We start from the raw sequence: 18,786 nt of genomic DNA on the forward strand, positions 1-18,786 counted from the left end.
TTGAGTTTGAATTAAAATTAATTTAGTGAAAATTAATTCACTTTTAAGGATAAAATTACTCCACTTTTAATGAAAGTCAGAGTTACTTTTCCAAACAGCTAAATCTAGCTTTCTCTCAAAATATCAGGCTTATGTACAACAACATCACCATTTCTTGAAGGTATGTCTTGCCTGGTGTAAGTGTACTCTGATTATCAAAGTTTTTGTTTTGTTTTGTTTTTGAGGAAGATTAGCCCTGAGCTAATATCTGCTGCCAATCCTCGTCTCTTTTTTGAGAAAGATTGGCCCTGAGCTAACTTCCGTGCCCATCTTCCTCTACTTTATATGTGGGATGCCTGCCACAGCATGGCTTGGCAAGCGGTACCTAGGTCCGCATCCGGGATCCTAACCAGTGAACCCCGGGCCGCTGAAGCAGAACATGTGAACTTAGTTGCTGCCTCACTGGGCCAGCTCCTCTGAGTATCAAAGTTTTGACCGAAGTTGCAAGTCATGATCCTTCTGATAAACGAACAACATATTGTGTACTCTGGAGGAAGCATGGAACAGTCTAGCTGGGAGCAAATATGCTGTGATGCATCAACCCCACTTTTAGTTACACATTCCCAAGGAACTGCTCATACACAGCCATAAAGAAACATGTACAAGTTGCAGATCTGTGTGTCATAGTAGGGAGGAGAGCCTTGATGCCATAAAACGGTGCTGAGTGAGAAAGAAATAAGAGAAACAGAGTAAGATCTATAATAAAATTTGTATAAAACAAACACAAACTCCACATATTTTACCAATTCAGTTGTACATGTTAAATGTGTTAGGCATTTACTTCTATCTGGAGGGTTTTGGAGATATGAATGAGCAAATAAAAAAATTCTAAGGCAAGAAGTACATCTTGCATGAATAAATGACCTTTATCTGCAATAAATTAAGGACTATGGTTTACTCCAACTTCTGTATCTGGGGTCAAAGGAAAGAACAGAAGACAGAGAGATAGAAGGAAAGAGGGAAGATAGGAAGAAAAAGGAAGGAAGAAAGTTTTGTAATAACACATTAATGGATTCTTTGCAGAACAAGATGAATTGAAAGATGCCAAACATGTCCCATGGAATTTTACAGCTTACTGAACAGTTAATAAGAAGGCCATGCATATGCATTGTCTTTGCTTCCTTGCTCTTGCCTGCCTGTCTCCATCACATGAAATAAACTACAAATAATCCTCTTTCAATCATTACTGGGAGGAAAAGGGAAGGATATAAGGGAGATGCTGAGTCTGATGTGGAGCTTTTTCTATGGAAGTGGGTTTTGTCATTTGCTGATAATGCTAGTATTCTACATGTGCTGCTGCATTTTCCAATTCACTAAAAGCTCTGTTTAACGTTTGTCGTTTATTACACTTAAAGTGTATATTTCCCCATTAGAGAACATGCCTATGTACAGCTCAGAATTAAAGTAACTGAAAACCAGACCTCAGCTTATTTAGAAAAATTTAAGGTGCAAACTATATACCTGCAAGCTCTGATCACACAAAATGAAAAATGCTTGAGGAAATTATTTGGAAAATCCAAATAGAAAATGTGATGCAGGGTGGAATGTCCCGTCCTTATCTCCCTTCAGGGCGAAGATGCTGGTCCCCTGCAGCCCAGAGTGCTGCTGCTGAGGACGGTCAGTGAGTCTCTCCCTAGTCCTTGCTGTGGCTGAAGGGAGCTGCCTCTCCCTGGAACAGCCTGCATCTGAATGCCTGGTCCTGTGAGGGCCTGGTCCCCATGCCTCAGGGAAGATCAGCTCTGATGGGCTTTCTGAGCTCCTGAGCTTGCTGTGGATCTGCTGAGGCCTTTGTTGAAGCCCGGCATCCCAGTTTGACCTCCTCCTCTGCCCAATCTCTTCCTCCCAGGTGTCTGCCCCACCACAGCTCCTACACCTTGCTCTCAATTGGCGTCTGTTTCCCTGGGGGGAATCTGAACTAAGACAATCATAAAAGGGTTTCCCAGTGAAGACAAAGAAACGCTTGAGAAGACCTGACGTACTGTTACCAACACAACTACACTAACTTCAGTCTGTAAAATAATCATAATCACAATCATAACAATACTAACAATAGAGTGCCTACCTTTTGTCAGATACCATATTAAAACAAGAGAATTACAGAGACTAGGAGGACATGGCTCTTGGTCTGGAGAAACTGAGATGAGTGAAATTTCTTGACAATTATTTAGCCTTAAACTTCCTTTTATCTATGTATATTGGTTTTGATATGACTGTTCTTATTTAGTCACAAGAATGTTGAGACAGTAAGCCCCTGGAAGGTACTAGTGGATTTACAGCCATTTTTCAAAGACAGGAATCAGTGGAGAAGATAGTACAAAAAATTTATGTTTGTATTATCCAGAGTAGATAAGTTAGTGTTTACTTTTGCCAGTCATGATGTGCTTGCAAATTCCTTTTCATTCAGTAAGTCACAGTCAGCTTAAGTTGCTAAAACACAAAATCTTCCAGGGAGCAAAATGTGTATCATGGATGAACAATTCAGAGTGAGTGAGGTTGAACTATTTGCATCAGGTTTTCTTCCTAAAATTTTGCACTTTGAATGCACTGCATCCAAGAAGAGAATTCCACTTTCTTAAGTCTTCTCAAGAGGCTTTGTTAATGAAAGCATCTCTGTAGGAGCTAACGGGGCAGAAGACCTTAAGGAGTTTATAATCCAGTTGAAGTAAAGAGAGATGTAACCTAGAAAACATGGAATACACTTAGAAAATAGTGGGTGATAATTAATATTATAGTTCTATATTGAAAACATGAACTTTTTCAAAGATACATAATGCCAAAAACAGCGCCATGTCAGATTGTCAGTGGTGTAGATAATAAATCAGTGAATCCTAGAAACCCCTTGAAAAGGATGTGAGAATTGAATTGGTCTTTTTGCAGCAACTACAGGTGATGAGAGGGTCACTGAGCTGGCTGAGATGATTGATGATGATGATGACGGTTGAAGGGAAGCAGCAGAATTGGTGGCACAGTGGGGACAGAGAGGAATCTCTGAAAGCAGGAGTTCATTGGGGTGCCTCAGAGGTTGCCCTTGTCCTGTGGCAACCAGGCTAACAAAGAGCGCAGGAGTGAGGGTTTGGTCACCCCACCAGGTAAGGAGCCATGACCAGCTGAAGTTCCTGCTGAGGGCAAAGAGAGCATGGGATGCGTGGAAGTAAAGGCAGCCACTTTATAAATACTATGACCACATGTCCGGTTTCAGAAACAAGGACTAGAGCAGGATGAGTATTTCTTCCTTCTTTTGCTATGAATATTTTGCATGTATATTAACCAATTCTTTTCCTTTTTCCCCATTTCTCATTTCCTTATTATCTAACGTGAGATGTGTCATAAGAATAATTTCATATCTCAGATACTGAATATCAAAGAGGGAGTGATAAGAGGAATAAACATTAACTAGTGATGGGCAAAGTACATGGTGAGGTATCTCCTTTCTGGGGGGAGGATTGGCATGTGTTTGGTTATATGAAGGATAGTTGCATCCTGTTAGGTGGAAGCATGATCTTGCTGATGTCTTTATTTGCAAGATATATATGGCTAAAGGTGGTGCGCATGGATGCCTCTGAAGGATAACAGATATGTCACTCCCAAAATATGCCACTCTGGCATAAGAATTGTTTTGAGCTGAAGGTAATTGGGAAGAAGCAGATACAAGACAAGCTCTCTGCTCTCCCCCTATTTGCCTAAAACAGGACATTAATTTGTAAGGATATTCCCTTCTCCCCTTTCTACAAGGAAGGACTGAAGCCAATCACTGAGATAACTCTAGTCCTTTGTCAACCTGGTGCTGGCACCAGAGGAATCTATACAACAAACCTTACTAACTAGCCCTTCTATAATATTAGTTTCCTCAAATATTTGCCTTACCACAATTTGCTAGCCCTAGAAACTCAAAGTCTCTTTCCTTTGTCTTGTCACTTCTCTACAAAATATATTGTTCTTTTGTTAAGATGTTGTGTAAACCCAAGTTCTAAACACTCCTTTGAATTACTCATCGCTGATACTCCCATGTGTATGTGCAACATACATATTAATAAACTTCTGTTTGTTTTTGTCTTGTTTATCTGTCTTTTGTTAGTCTAATTTCCGGGATTATGCTGGGTCTTCATGGTTAAGGCTGGGAACTGCTTTTCCTGGAATCCCCAAGCCTACAGATTTCTGGGTTAGAGAGGTAAAAAAAAGCAACTTGTACAAGATTGGGAAGGAGGAAGGAACAGCCATTTCTCTCGAATGTTATAGTAGTCAGAGACTGACTGATTCAACAGGGTCTGGCAGACCCAATGCCTCACTCTCCTGACTCCATGCCCAATTGTCTTCTTGACTGCTGACCCTAGTGACCAACAGCAGTCATGAGCCCACAATGCAGTCATGCTGGTGGACCCCAGGGACAGTGACCAAACAGAGGTGGCAGCTTCCTCTAGACCTCAATGAGTTGCCCTTCCTTGTCCCACCTTGATGGCCAGACCGTCTTGGTGTCTTAGTCGGCTCGAGCTGCTATAACAAAGTACTATAAACCAGGTGACTTAAACAGAAGACATTTATTTCTCAAAGTTCTGGAGGCTGAGAAGTCCAAGACCAATGTCCCAGCAGATTCAGTGTCTAGCGAGAGCCTACATCCTGGCTTACTGTGTCCTCATATGGCAGAAAGAGAGAGTTCTCTGGCCTCTCTTTTTTTTTAAGATTGGCACCTGAGCTAACATCTGTTGCCAATCTCTTTTTTGTTCTTCTTCTCCTCAAAGTCCCCCAGTACATAGTTGTATATTGTAGTTGTGATCCTTCTGGTCATGCTACGTGACACGCCGCCTCAGCATGGCCTGATGAATGGTGCCATGTCTGTGCCCAGGATCTGAACTGGCGAAATCCTGGGCTGCCGAAGGAGAGCACACAAACTACTTGGCCAATGGGAGGCCCCTGGTCTCTTGTTATAAGGGCACTAATTCCATCATCAGGGCCCCCACCCTCATGACCTCACCTAAACCTAATTACTTCCAAAGTCAGCACCTCCAAATAGCATCACATGGCTGGTTAGGGCTTAACCACATGAATTTGAGAGGGACACAAACATTTAGTCCGCAGCATTTGGCTTCTTGGAATTCCCCAAAAGCCTGACTATCATTTCATGCCAGTGCTTCAGATGGACTGATTAGTGAGAACTGCTCTAATTCCCTGACTCTCCCTTCCAGCCTTTCACTTCTCCAGCCCCTTCCACTTTGGTGTAATATCTAATTCCCATAATAAAGCCCTTATTTCCATTAGACTTATAGGGGCTCTGATTGCCAGCTGAACCCTGAGTGAAGCAGGTGGGATGGGAAGAAGTATGGCTATATGCAGGATAGGCATGAGGGAGAGCTGGACAGAGGAGAGGGCAGTGTGTTGGGAAGTGAGAGGAAATGTATTTGCAGCCACCATGGAGTGGGGACGGATTAGAGAGAAGCTTGAAAGAAGCATTGGAATCAGAAGTTGCTGGAGGCAAATCAGAAGCCACGATTGGTCCCTGAACAAAGGAAATATTAAGAAGGAATCTAAAATTATAAATGTTTTGCCTCCATATTGGAAGAATCTGGTGAAATGTATGGTAAAAGTTAAGATAATCAAGCATATTAGCAAAAATAATTGATTATTTGGAAGAGAAATATGAATACCTAACAATGTGTTAAATTGATATGGGCATTAGAAACTTTTTCAAAAGATCTCACACTACAGATAAGATGTAATATGTTCTTCCTCATGCCGAATGGAAAAGTTTAAAAACATGGAACCAAAGCTTGATAAATGGGCAGCTTTTTCTAGACAGAAATGGAAGAATGGTTTTTTAGGATAAGTGCTAAAACAAGCCATTTTTCATTTTTATAAATGATAAGTAATAAGGTATGCACAGATTTGACACTATAGTGATATTTTTCAAGTGTGATCACAGAGTGCGTCCTGTGAAAGTCTGTTTAAAAAAGCTGTGAGGAAAAGCTGTACATTATATCCCATTTTGGAAATCCACAATACACGTTAGATATTAGTATTTGAAGGGCTCTGAGAAATCATGTAATACAGAAACTTGTTAATTTTGTCTAACACCTCACTTTTATTTTTAAGTTTTAGAAGTCTGCTTTATTCCACATAATACTTAACAAGATATCATTTACATACGAGAAATACATGGACTATGAAACTCACCCATGGTGAAACACTTACACTAATAAATGTAGTCCAATTTTATACATTTCCAGGCACTCCTAGGCAAATGTGTCACCATGAAGAAATATGGGTGTCCCTACTCATTTTGCATAAAATAAAAGAGAACCATCGATAAATTCAGAAGTTCGCCTGTCACTTAAAATATGAGCATGCAATTGTTAAAAGGCACAGTAAATGGTTTATAAAATGTAATTTTATTTTATGTAACTCTACTGTTGCATAGGATATAACATTTTTACAAGGCTTTTTTGGGACTACTGTCAGTGGTGAGCAACACACAATGGTGGTCCAGCTCCCTAAACAGCCATCACTAGACAAACTGGACACTCTCTCACCTGTGCGCAAATCTGCACAGAAAAAGTACTGAAGTTTTAGACTGGAAACTGTGTGCTTTAATTTATTTCCCCTTTCTAGTGTATTAGGAAATGTTATGCACTTTAATTTGCCAAAAGAAATCCTTGTATTCTGGCAGCAACATGTTACTTCTGTTACATAGTAAAGACAATACCAGAACCACAAAGACAAGTTGTCAACCTAAACAGCAGCAAATGAAATGTGAATGACAAACTCCCTCTTGTCGTAGAGATGCAGGACCTCTATGACGTATTATATAAGAGGTCTTTCAGTGGGGGACCCCTAAGGCCAGAAATGTCAGATGCCTTTCCGTTCAATCTCCTACTTCAGATTTCTACTAAAAAAATAATACATTAAGAGTGTGAAAAAGTTGCTTCCTGAAAGCAAGACCTAAAGAAGAGTAAGGGAGAGAATGTAGAAATTAAGAAGTTAGTGTAGAATACTCTTTAATTGTAATTAACTATATTTGCATATCTTGACAGTAACATAAAACAGTCACTTGCGGAACTGGTTTAGATTACTGCAATACCAAATGCATTTTTAGTCCTCTCCATTAAGTGTTTGGAAATCACATATGTTTATAGGAAATGAAGCTGTTAATACTTTTCTACAGCAGCAGTTGCCCACCACGAAGGCCAAGACAAACACAAATCAAGGCATGGAGTCTCCCCAAAGCTGCAGCGTGAAAAGCCTACACATGGTTGATTCCATACACATGAATGGGTTTCTTTGCAATGGGAAATTCAAGTGGACTAAGGAATGAGATGTGTAAAAACGTTTCTAGAGAGGAAGAAGGCTGTCCCCCGTATGCATTCAGTTTTCGTCACTTTCTTTCCTGCACTATCTGATGTCATAAATGTAGATTGTGCTAAGCGACAGCATGAGGACTGTACTGTCTTTGTATGTCTTTGTTCAGTGTATCAAGTTCTATGATGGCCTCATCAAAAGCTGTTTTAGTCAGTGTATAGCAAGCTCTGGGTTATTAAGGAGTTCCTAGCAAAACACAAAAGTGTGAGGAGCCAGCCCCAGGCAGACTGTGTGTGTGAGTTGCATCTCTTTCTGGTTTATATCAAATGTTTGTTGCTAAATTCCTTGGGAATTATCTATCATTTGGTTTTGATCATCACCACATGCAACTTCAGCAAGGTCCTGGAAGTGATCCCTTTCATTTTCAGACTGAAGACCTTACTCTCTGGATTGGTTGCATTGACTGTTAATAATTATCCAACAATTCCAGGATGAGGGCACCGATGGATCTCAGTTCAGACTACACTTTCTTCTGATGGTAGTCCTTATCATAGTTTCAGCTTCTTCTAAGGAGTGACAGTTTTCCTCTTGCTGCTCCAGATGACCCTTCAGGAGGACCTGCAGCTTTGTGCTTGAGATTAGCTGGGTCTTCTCCATGACAGGCTGGAGGTGGACTTCGGTGATGGGAGGGAGGCATGGAGGGTAGCGAGCACCACCCAGGTGGGGACGAGCCCTCCTCCAGAACCTGCCCCTCTGATCTGCTTCTGACTTTAGCAAAGAATCCTTCTATCTCTAACTGTGTTTTTAAAACATTTTGAGAATTGATTCATTAGTGTCTTCCAGATAGTGAAAAGCCAAGCTGAGAAGGATAGAGGATGGAATTAGACAGTAAATGTATATGAGTAAGTGTAGAAATTGGTATAAAAATTTTATTGAGGCCCTGTTGAAATGAATGTGTTTAGGAATGAAAATAATCCAGCATACATGAGTATTCCATGTATATAGTATACATATTGAATTAATGTGTGTATATACATTTATATACACATATAATTGCACAGATATTGCACACAAACACACTCAGAAGGGCTCTGAGCCATGACTCAGGAAGGCAATTTTAAAGCGTTCTCAGAAAACATTATTTCAAAATAATTCTACAGCATAAAAGCTGAACAAAATGAGTGGTATAATTAATAAGTCCACTGAAAACAATTCAAAACAAAGTGATTTAATTCTAAAAGTAAAGTTTGAGACATTCTAGAATGCTCTGTGCATTTGCTATTAATTGAGCAAATACTACTCGCTAAGCAAACTTGGTGCAGTGACAGAGCAGTAAACAAAGCAGATCGGATCTCTGCTCTCCTGGAGCTTGTATTCTAGTGAAGAGGGAGAGGAAACAAGTAAATATGTGATACGTAAGCAGTGACGTGTTCAAGACGGCCTTAACATTCCCTCAGCTTGACTAAGCTTTAGACAGCCTTCTTCCTGCCTCTAGACCCCTGACATCTCCTTTCTTGGAGCTGTGGGGACCTGGAATTGGCCACCCCAAGATGTGTCTCTTTGGCATCAGGATTATTTGAGGCTGATTGCTTTTGATAAACTGGACAGGGAAGGAGGCTCTGAGGAATGGAACTTGCCCTTCCTTAGGACACATTTACATTTGTAAGGTAAATCTCTATCTGTAAAACTGCCTCCCTCTCTGTACCAGGAAGAAGAAAGGAGATGACCTTCTCTCTAAAAACTCTTAATCAATACCAAAGGCAAGGACTTAAATCTGCATTTTATTGTGCTTGTCTGGTAACCTCCAGTAACTGACTTCCCTCCCCCTCCCAACGTTGGCATCTCCTTAAAGATTAAGCACCTTTCTTTAGGCTGGGAACCAATTGCGGTGCTCATCTGTGACCCCCCACCCCAGCCCGAGGCAACACACCTGCCACCCCGCGGCATTCACTGGGACAGCAGACCTATCTGTCGTTTCCATTGAGTTCTGTGCTGGCAGAGCGGCCTCGCGACTCTGGTAAAAGGGACATTTCAATCACATGTGAAACACCCTGTTTGGGGGTATATAACAACTGTGTGCACCCCACTTCTTCGGTGCCCTTTCTTCCTTCGGGAAGAAAGGCCCCAGGCCATGGTTCCTCATAAAGCTTTGTTTAATTTTCTCTTGCTATTCTGTCTCATGTGAATTTAATTTGTTCTCCGGCCAGACGAACCCCCATTTGGGGAGGGGAAATGTCCTCCTCCCTTACAGAGCGTTTGGTTTCGAGAATTTGTAATTGTAAATTCTTTCTCTGCCCCTTTGAGATGTAAGTCTTTTAAAAGCTTCTGGCCTGTTTTACTACCAGGACTTTTTTTCTCAAGGACCTCATCAAGGGAGATAGAGGCCCTAAATCTCAGTCTCTGTGGGACACAAGGAGCCTAATAACTTGGGTGTGTACTTTGCTCCAAGTTGTAAAGCTCTCTCCTATCATAAAGACCGAAAGTTTACTTTTCCTTTGGGTAAGCCAATTAGCGAACACAGATGGCCTAAGATCCACCCCACCTCAGTTCGTAAATGCTCGCCCACCCTTTGTTTCAGAGGAGCTGAGTTTCTGGACTTGATCTGTGTTCCCGCTGCTATCACTGGAGATAGTATCAGAGTAAAATCAATTTCTGGCTGCTCATCTTGTCTGGTGCAATTTTTCTTAGGTGAGAGTATCTATTGTTTTATGAAAGATGATCAGAATAAAAACTTTTGATATGTGGGTTATTTGGACAGAGAATTAAATGGTGTGAGAGAGTAAGCTGTGTAGATCTGCAGTGGGCAAGTAGTTCATACAGCTGGAAGAGTCTATATAGGCTCTGGCAGGCATGCGTATGAGGTACAGTGAGGGAGCCACCATGGAAGGAGAGAGTGAAGGAGGAAGACAGTGGTAGATGTCAGAGAGGTGGTGAGGAGCCAGTTCCCATGGGGCCTTGCCAGCCATTGAAAAGACTTTGGCTTATAATTTGAATGGAGTGGAAAGCCATCAGAGAAGGGTTTGCAATATAGGAGTTAAATGATATTATATGCTTAAAAACAGTTGCTATTTTGAGGAAAACAAAACAAAACATAAAGGAAGCAAGTATAGGATCAGGGAATGAGTTTGGAGCTGTAGGCAGAGATGATGGAGTCTTAGATCGGGGAGGAAGCCCTGGTGACAGTGAGAAGTGGTGGGGTTTGGATATGTTTTGAAGGTTGAGACAAGAGGATTTGGATGTGGAGCATGAGAGAAGGAAAGGGGCTCAAGGTGCTGAGGTGTTGGCCTAAGCAAGTCAAGGGATGGCGTAATCCAGATTGGGTCACCACAAGAGGGGCTGACCTGGGGTTTGGTACTTCCACATACATCACCTTCTTTAGTCCTTTCAACAGTCCCGTGGAAGTTGTGTTATTATTCCCACTCTGAGATGAGGAAATTGAGTTCCAGAGAATGTGAGTAATTTTCGCGAGATTGCACAGCTAGTAAATGGCTGTCTTAGTTTGGATTTCTCTGAAAACAGAGCCTGGGACAAGAACTTACGTGCAAGTGATTTATTTGGGAAACAAAGGAGACCAGGGAGTTGGAGTGAGGGACTCGGGGGAGCGAGGGCAGGAGAGAGGGAAACCCGATGTAAGGCTTTACTCTGAGTTTGTGGGCAATGAAGGCTCAATTCTACAGGACTCCTTGAGACCTACAGATAGAATTGTCTGCTGGAGAGAGAGAAGAGGGGGCATTCGTCCATCTGTTCCACTCCCATTTCCCACTAAGTGAAGGTTGCCCCCGGGAGAATCTCCTCTCACTTCTGAACTTCAAGTGCGTGTAGTTCTAGAGCTCCTTGTTGAGGTCAGTGGTGTGGACAGAAAATGAAGATGTTTAGCACCATGCTAGGTCCTTGATATATGTTATCTCACCTAATGTTCACAGAACTCAAGGAGGTAGAAAAAATATTTATGCATACGTATGTATCTATGCATCTATCACTTATCGATCAATCTATCTCTGTGTATCATCACTCTATACGAAACTGAAACCCAGTGAAATTAAGCAATGCTTATTTTGAAAGAACTAGCTTGGGACCCAGATCAGGATACCCAGGACCCTGGGGCTGAAACTCCATTTCTGCCATAAACATGTTCCTGGGCTCACTTTCATCATTATCTCTGCCTTTTAAGCTCCTCTTTAGTCCCACGTTGTTCACAACTGCAGCAGAACAATGGATTGTAATACATGCATCTGGCTGATGACTTTAGCTCACCTCCAAGTGAGCTGCACTAGCTTGTTTAGCACCTAAGCAGCCTGGATGCTGAGAGTTGAGGGGAGCAGTGCAGACTTGAGAATCAAAATGGTGGCATGGAGGAATGTTTTATTGGAAAGAGTTCCACTTGAATGTCTCTGGAGTGTCACGTAGGCAGGTTACTCTTCTTCTCTGGGTCTCAGTTTCCTCACCAGTAAATGAGGACTTGGGGATGACCTGCCTGATGCCTTCTGATTCCAATCTTCTGTACTTTTAAGGGACTTATTGGTGTGCAATCCTAAAAATGCATCTTTGTAGTGACAAAAAGGAAACTCCCAAGGTTTAAACATTTAAATGGCGTTTTCCGAGAACTCTTTTCTATGGGAGGGTGCTATGTTCCCGGAGAAGTCTATGCACCATCATAGCAATTATTTCCTATTGTTTCCACAAGTTCACCTTGAAATTGAAGACAGTAAGAGCTTCAGCTGCCTGTTTCGTGAAAATAACAAAAGCAATTGGGATGATGCCAGAATTTTAAAATGCTGATTATAATCAATGTTTTGGTATACACTTCTTTAGTTGGAGCCAACGTTTTGCCTTAAGGATACGACTCAAACTTCCAGAAAACAAAAGCATAGAAAAAATTTTCCTCTTCCTTCTCGCATCTTACTCAGCTATCAATCTCTGAAATTATTTCTGTGGTTCTGAACATTAATCTGTTATATCAGAGACTAGAGGTCAGGATGGCAAAACAGGATAATATTTTCATAAAGGTTATCAGGCAAAACTGTAGCAAGCTTACACAATACAGCATTTAGTATATTGGCATGATAATGATTATCTTATATTATTCCCCATCAGCACTCTAAGCCAAGACATTGTCATCACCCTAGCAAGTTAAATCTGTCGGCTATTGAATATGAAACACATTACACTAAAAGCTTCGAGGAATGTTAATTTCTTCAATTTAATTTCTAAAAGACAGCTCGGACACTTACTTGACAGGAAAGATTGCTAAATTCAGTCAAGCAAGAAACCATTATGTATGTTTTAAAATGCGGAGGAAAGATGGATCAATGATCTCTTTGTTATTCCTCATGGTTCTGCATCGACTGCCACTCAGGATTCAGAAGTTAATTTTGATTGCCTGAAGAGACCATAATCTATCCTTGTAATTGATGCCTTTGTTCCATTTCTTTTGCCATCAAGATTTTGTGCAAAAACCTGCTCCACAGTGCAGCCTGTCAGGGCCAACATGAAATTGTAGTGAACTGTTATATATGGGTGGAACCTAAAGGGAGAGGGTGCATGTTTCCTTTAAAACATTTGAACCTTTCAAAAGACAGGCAGTGCGATTTCCAGTGTAAAGATGGAGCAGGATAATGGTCTGACCAGAATGGTTTTGGACTCTGGGGCAAAATAGCACTTTGGAGAGAGTAGGAGGGGGACGCTCTCTGGAGCTGGCCTTAAAATGTTTGGGGCGGAGTCTATCATTTCCTTCAATAACTGCAATGTTGGAAAGAGGTCTTTTTGACAAAGGGTAAGATTTTGCTAAACGTGAGATTTCTTTCTCTTTCTCGAGATGGATGGATGGTGGAGATGGTTGCACAACAACATGAATGTATTCAATACCACTGAACTGCACACCAAAAAATAGTTAAAATGGTAAATTTTATGTTATGTGCATCTCACCGTAATAAAAAATATTTCTTTCTCTTTCCCCTATACCTTTTCCCAAACAACAAAATAATGCAACTTTATATGAAAATGAAGTTAGATTAAACCTATTTGAAATGCAAAAGATAGAAATTTTTATCTATTTAAATTTACAACATTCTGGTCACTAGGGAAAGTCTGAATTTTATCTATCTCAATTTTTTTTTTTTTTTGAGGAAGACTAGCCCCGAGCTAACATTTGCCACCAATCCTCCTCTTTTTGCTGAGGAAGACTGGCCCTGAGCTAACATCTGTGCCCATCTTCCTCTACTTTATATGTGGGATGCCTGCCACAGCATGGCTTGCCAAGCAGCGCCATGTCTGCACCCGGGATCCCAACTGGTGAACCCCAGGCCACCGAAGCAGAATGTGGGAACTTAACCACTGTGCCACTGGGCCAGCCCCTATCTATCTCACTTTTAAAAACTGGGGATCAATTTCTCTTCCAATGTTAGGTTGCATGTTATAATAAAGATTAAAACTCTAACCAGTTGTTTTTTTCCTGAGAAAGGGTCACCCTGGGCTAACATCTATTGCCAATCTTCCTCTTTTTTAGCTTGAGGAAGATTAGCCATGAGCTAACATCTGTGCCAATCTTCCTGTATTTTGTGTGTGGGTTGCTGACCAGTGGTGTAGGTCTGTGCCTGGGATCTGAGCCCACGAACCTGGGCTACTGAATTGGAGTGTGCTGAACTTAACCACTATACTATGCGCCTAGCCCCTCTAACCAGATTTTTGAGGAGGAACTTAAAGTGGCTCATCTTGTTTCCTGAAAAGAAGGAAAGCCATTGAGAAACACTTTCCTAGATGTTTACTCCAAAGGAGCAAGTATAGGCTGCGGGACTGGAGTTAAACGGAGGTTAAAATTCTGATATGACCGTGAACTGTATGGATGAATTCAGGTGTCTAATGTTTAAGGGGCTCTTTAAGCTGATGAGGATTCTAGGAAATGTAAGAGGACCAAGGCTGTATATGAATTTGAATACTTTGTTGATATTTTAAGATTATAGTTATATACTAGTGTTTATAAGTATAAATGTGATATTTTTATTTGCTTAGAGTAAAATGCTAAAATTTATTTGCTAATATTAAATATTTATTTCTCATATTTATTTTGTTGGTGGGCATCATTTATTTCTTGGCAACCCAAAGAAGAAATGCAAGTAGAGAAAGGAAAATTCTCTCTCCTAATTCCTACAGTCAGTTGTCACCATCCAGAGTTAAATTGTTTTCACATTAAGACTCATGGTCTTTTATTTTTGAGGTTGGAGCTGAAATCTGTTTTGTCTCTCTTCAGTCAGCCCTCTCTCTTCATCTAGAAACCTCATCTTCTCTGGGAAATGTCTTCTTTCTCTGTAATGTTCTTCCAAGCCTGAATTCCTTAACCACGTTGGTTTGGCCCGGAAGTTGATGCCTGCCCTGATTTTACCTATAGCTCGTTGGCTCATGGTGGACAACTAAACCAGGAATCTTTCTGTGGGATTAGGAGCAAGTGTCCATTTTCTCAGGGGATGAGATGTGTGCTGGTGGTGGTGGTGCTGGAAAGCTGTGTGCTGTGTTTGACACAACGTCTCCTTCCTTTGCAGAGTGAAAGAGCAAAGCCTAGAAGCCAAGAGAAGCAGAGACAATAAATGGAGATATGGAAAGTGTCCTGGTGGCCTGTGAGTCTCAAGTTCCAACCACTCTGAGACATCTGTCCACCTCATTTAGTGGCTGAAGTATTCCTTCGGTTATATGAGATAACCCAATTTCCTTACAGTATAATCCTCTTTTTGCTTAAGCTATATTTCAGTTAATTTGTTTCTCACACTTGTAACTGGAAGTCTTGACTAATTCAACGGCAACCTCTTCTCAGATAGGTGGGCGAATTTTGGAATCAGACTCCTTCTCCTTTGTGCTATGATTGGCCCTCCTTGGGCAATCTAAACATTCCTAATTAGTGTGCCCTTTGGCCAGATATCCAAACTCATGGTGCTGTCTCCTCATACTGAAGAAAGTCCTTTCAGCCTCCAAGGAAGGGTAGCAGGGGTAGTGAGTTTCAATTTCTGTTGGTTTGGTTTCTAAGGAGGGCAGCATGAATTAAGTTTTGTAAAATTAATTCCTAAAATAGGCAGCAAAGTAGCTTAATATTTTGACACAATCACTCAGAGTCTGTTAAATTTTAACAACTTTTTTGATCAAGATTTATACATAAAGGCAAAAGCATCTTTGATAGCCCCAAAACGTTGAAAATGTTCCAATTTTTGAACAGCTAAAAGGCAACTAACTGCTCTATCATTCTCAACCCCTGTTGCTTTCAGATGAAAGCACTTACAATGAGTAGTGTTTCTCACCCCAGAAAGAAAAGACCTCTTTTCCCTTGAAAAAATAATTTTTGAGGCTATCTTTCAGTCTGTAAAAAGGAAGTGATATGCCGTAATGTCTATGATATGCCTTTAAAGGCAGGACATAAAGACTGAACAATACAGTCCAGGACCCTTGACAGAGGTGGGATCCAAGAGAAGGTGGGTCTCTTGGCAATGCTCCTCGGGGAGCCCCATCCCAGGACCTCTTTTTTGTGGACATTATGCTTCATCCCAAGACCAGTTAGGGCTCTTCAGAATGGCAGTCCTAGGGTCTTTGATATTTTGACCCACTGAGACACTTAATTGGAACAGATTGGCAAATAGATAAAATACAAAGCATGACAAAATTTAAAAAATCAACCTTTACTAACAGTACATGGGAACAATGACATGTCCATGTGCCTACCAGTTACACAGCTTTCTTCTCATAAAAGTCACCGTAGGAGCACGTCTTTCCTCAAAATTTGCTGTACTTTCTGACATGACGTGAGTACATTGGCCACCGTGGTATGGACTGGGGACCTGGGCCTATCATGGTGCAGGCATGCTATGATGAAGCAGAGGGACGTTTGGTGGGAGAAACCTGCCAGCAGAATGCGCTGTATTGGAGAGTAACTAATAAACTGGATCAGGTTTCCTTCCTTTGGGATTTGGAAGGTGAGACCCCAGAGAGTATAGCAGTTCAGAATAGTGAACTTGAAGCAGCGGTAGCTGCGGGACGACTAGGAGAGGATGTACAGGAACCAGCTGGGTAGTGGGGATGGTGGGGCCACTCCTGTCAGGAGCGGGCTTCGTGGGCTCCTGGCTCCTGCTCTGTCCTGAGCGGTTCTCCTGTTCTGTAAGACCAGGTAGCCCAACTTACGAGAATGTTTTCTTACTTCTCTCAGTATTCATGTATTAAGTACATATCACTTAAGGTTCGTGATCAAATCTATTGCTTAGAATCTGAAAGGTACTGGCCAACAGAATAAGCCACACAGCTCAAACACAGCTACTTCCTGGCATATGTCTAGAGGGAGACAAAAGAAAAAGTAAAATCAGTGAAATCTATTGTTTTTAATGAAAATTAATAATAAATAGCAAATAAGTATATAACACTCCATGCCAGGCACTATTCTAAACGCATAAATGTAGTTAATCCTAATGACACAGTCCTATGAGGAAGGTCCTAGTATCTTAATTGCACAGATGAGGAAACTGACCACAGAGAGGTTAAGTAACTTGCGCAGGGTCACACAGTTGGCCAATGGTTGAGCTGAGATTTGAGCCCACGCAGTCTGGCTCCAGGGCACTTGCCCTTAACTGCTATACTATGTCACCTGTATGCATTTCTGCAGCTCTTTGACTTTGTTGAAAGACTTGATAATCTGAGGATACTGTAAACCATATATTTATGACCTTGGATAAATTACTTAATTAAGCTATGTTTGTTGCATTTAGCCCAACTGTAAATGGAGTCAAGGGTATTTTTCTTGTCATCCTAATGTAGTTTTTGTCTGAATAAACTGTGATCATAGAGGTTGGGACCAAATAAACCCAAGACTGTTGCAGCTGTAAAAACCATCCTACAAATAAATCTTGTCTGCAAGAAATAAATCAGAGCCTGGTGATGCATTCAGAGTCAGCCTTTTCCTAAATAGTGCAACTCCACTGAGAAACACTGCTCAACTGAAGAAAGGAAATTTTTTTTTTTTTTTTTTTTGCTGAGGAAGATTTGCCCTGAGCTATCATCTGTTGCCCATCCTCCTCTTTTTTGTTGTTGTTTTTTCTAATGTGAGCTGCCACCACAGCTTGGCCACTGATGAGTGGTTTGGTTCTGCACCCAGGAAATGAACCCGGACTGCCAAAGTGGGGTGTGCTAAACTTTAACCGCCCAGCCATTGGGGCTGGCCCAAGAAAGGAAAATAGTTTGCTTCAAATTTCTAAAATACTCATGCATTGAGGATTGTCAGATCACGGATTTGAATATTTATAGGTGAGAGGAGTATTGGAGGTTATGTAGAGAAGAAAATCCACGACCAACGGGAGCCTCCCTGCCCTCCCACAGATGGGTCAGGTGCTCCCCCCTCCTCCTCACTTAGCACCTTGCCGTCACCCTCATTACAGCACATAGCACGTTTTATTGTAAGTACTCAAGTGCTGTACGTCTCCGTGTTGGGTTTTAGAGGCTAACTTGAGGGAAAGAGAGAGCAGGCAGTAAGTTGATCCTATTTGACAGGACGGAGTTGGTGATCCAACGGGGGGAAGGAAATTAAATTTTCTGCACACATGAATTTGTGACTGAGAATTGAGTCCACTGCCTATGGCGAATAATCTGGGGTTTCTAAAAATATCCTTGTGTGGCATTATCTGAACCATACATCAAGCACAGTCCAGGACTAGAGTCGGTGCGAAGTCACTTAGTGCAGCCATCTTGACCCTGTGGGAAATGGTGTGTGGCAGGGAGGGGCCTTTCAAAACTTACAGCCAATGTATCTCCCTTACACGGTAAGTTGACAGCTCCTGAGCTGTTCTGGGCTGGGAAAAAGGGCAGCCTGTCTGGTCTTCCTGTTCTAGTTTCTTCTGCTTTCACCGTTATGGGCTGGGGGAAGTTTGGCGTCTTGGTAGCTCCTTGGGAAATACTCCAACCTCCAACCTCTTGGCTCCTGGAGCTCCAAGACAATCTAGAGCTTCTATCTTCTTTCCTCTATGCTGGGAGGCATGGGCACAACCCACGTCCTCTAACGAGGTCATTAAATTGTGAGTTTGAAATGAGATTATGTTTGAAAATGATTTACTAAGCAATATAACACTAAAAATAATATTGTGCTGTTATAATCAGGATGGGAGTAGTTTGGAAGCATCAACTTTTACTGAGATGGGAAGATTAGCAGTTTTGTAACCTTGGCTGTGATAGCAGCCTCATTGTAGCTCCTGAGGAAGCCTTTGTCTTGCAGAGGACATTACATCACTTTCAGGGTATCCCCTCAGGGCATCCCACGAGCATCACTGAAGGGTGGAAAGCAGAGAAGGATAACTGCATCTGTCAGGGATTCCACTCCTTGAGTGAAGAACGGAGCAGGCAGAGAAGCTGGAAATAGGAAGGCATGATTACTGCGAGGTCCCGGCAGAGCAGTTGTTTTACACCGTTTCAGGAAATTTCTTGACTTCTAGATCATTTTGAGAG

General features: G+C 41.6%; 1 pseudogene; it reads right to left on the reverse strand.

Annotated features, from left to right (window-relative positions):
* Positions 1–7,419: 7,419 nt before the first annotated feature.
* Positions 7,420–16,103, reverse strand: LOC124235202 (14-3-3 protein theta-like; annotated as a pseudogene).
* Positions 16,104–18,786: the final 2,683 nt, after the last annotated feature.

Source organism: Equus quagga, chromosome 2, assembly GCF_021613505.1.
Source record: "Equus quagga isolate Etosha38 chromosome 2, UCLA_HA_Equagga_1.0, whole genome shotgun sequence".
NCBI lineage: Eukaryota > Metazoa > Chordata > Mammalia > Perissodactyla > Equidae > Equus > Equus quagga.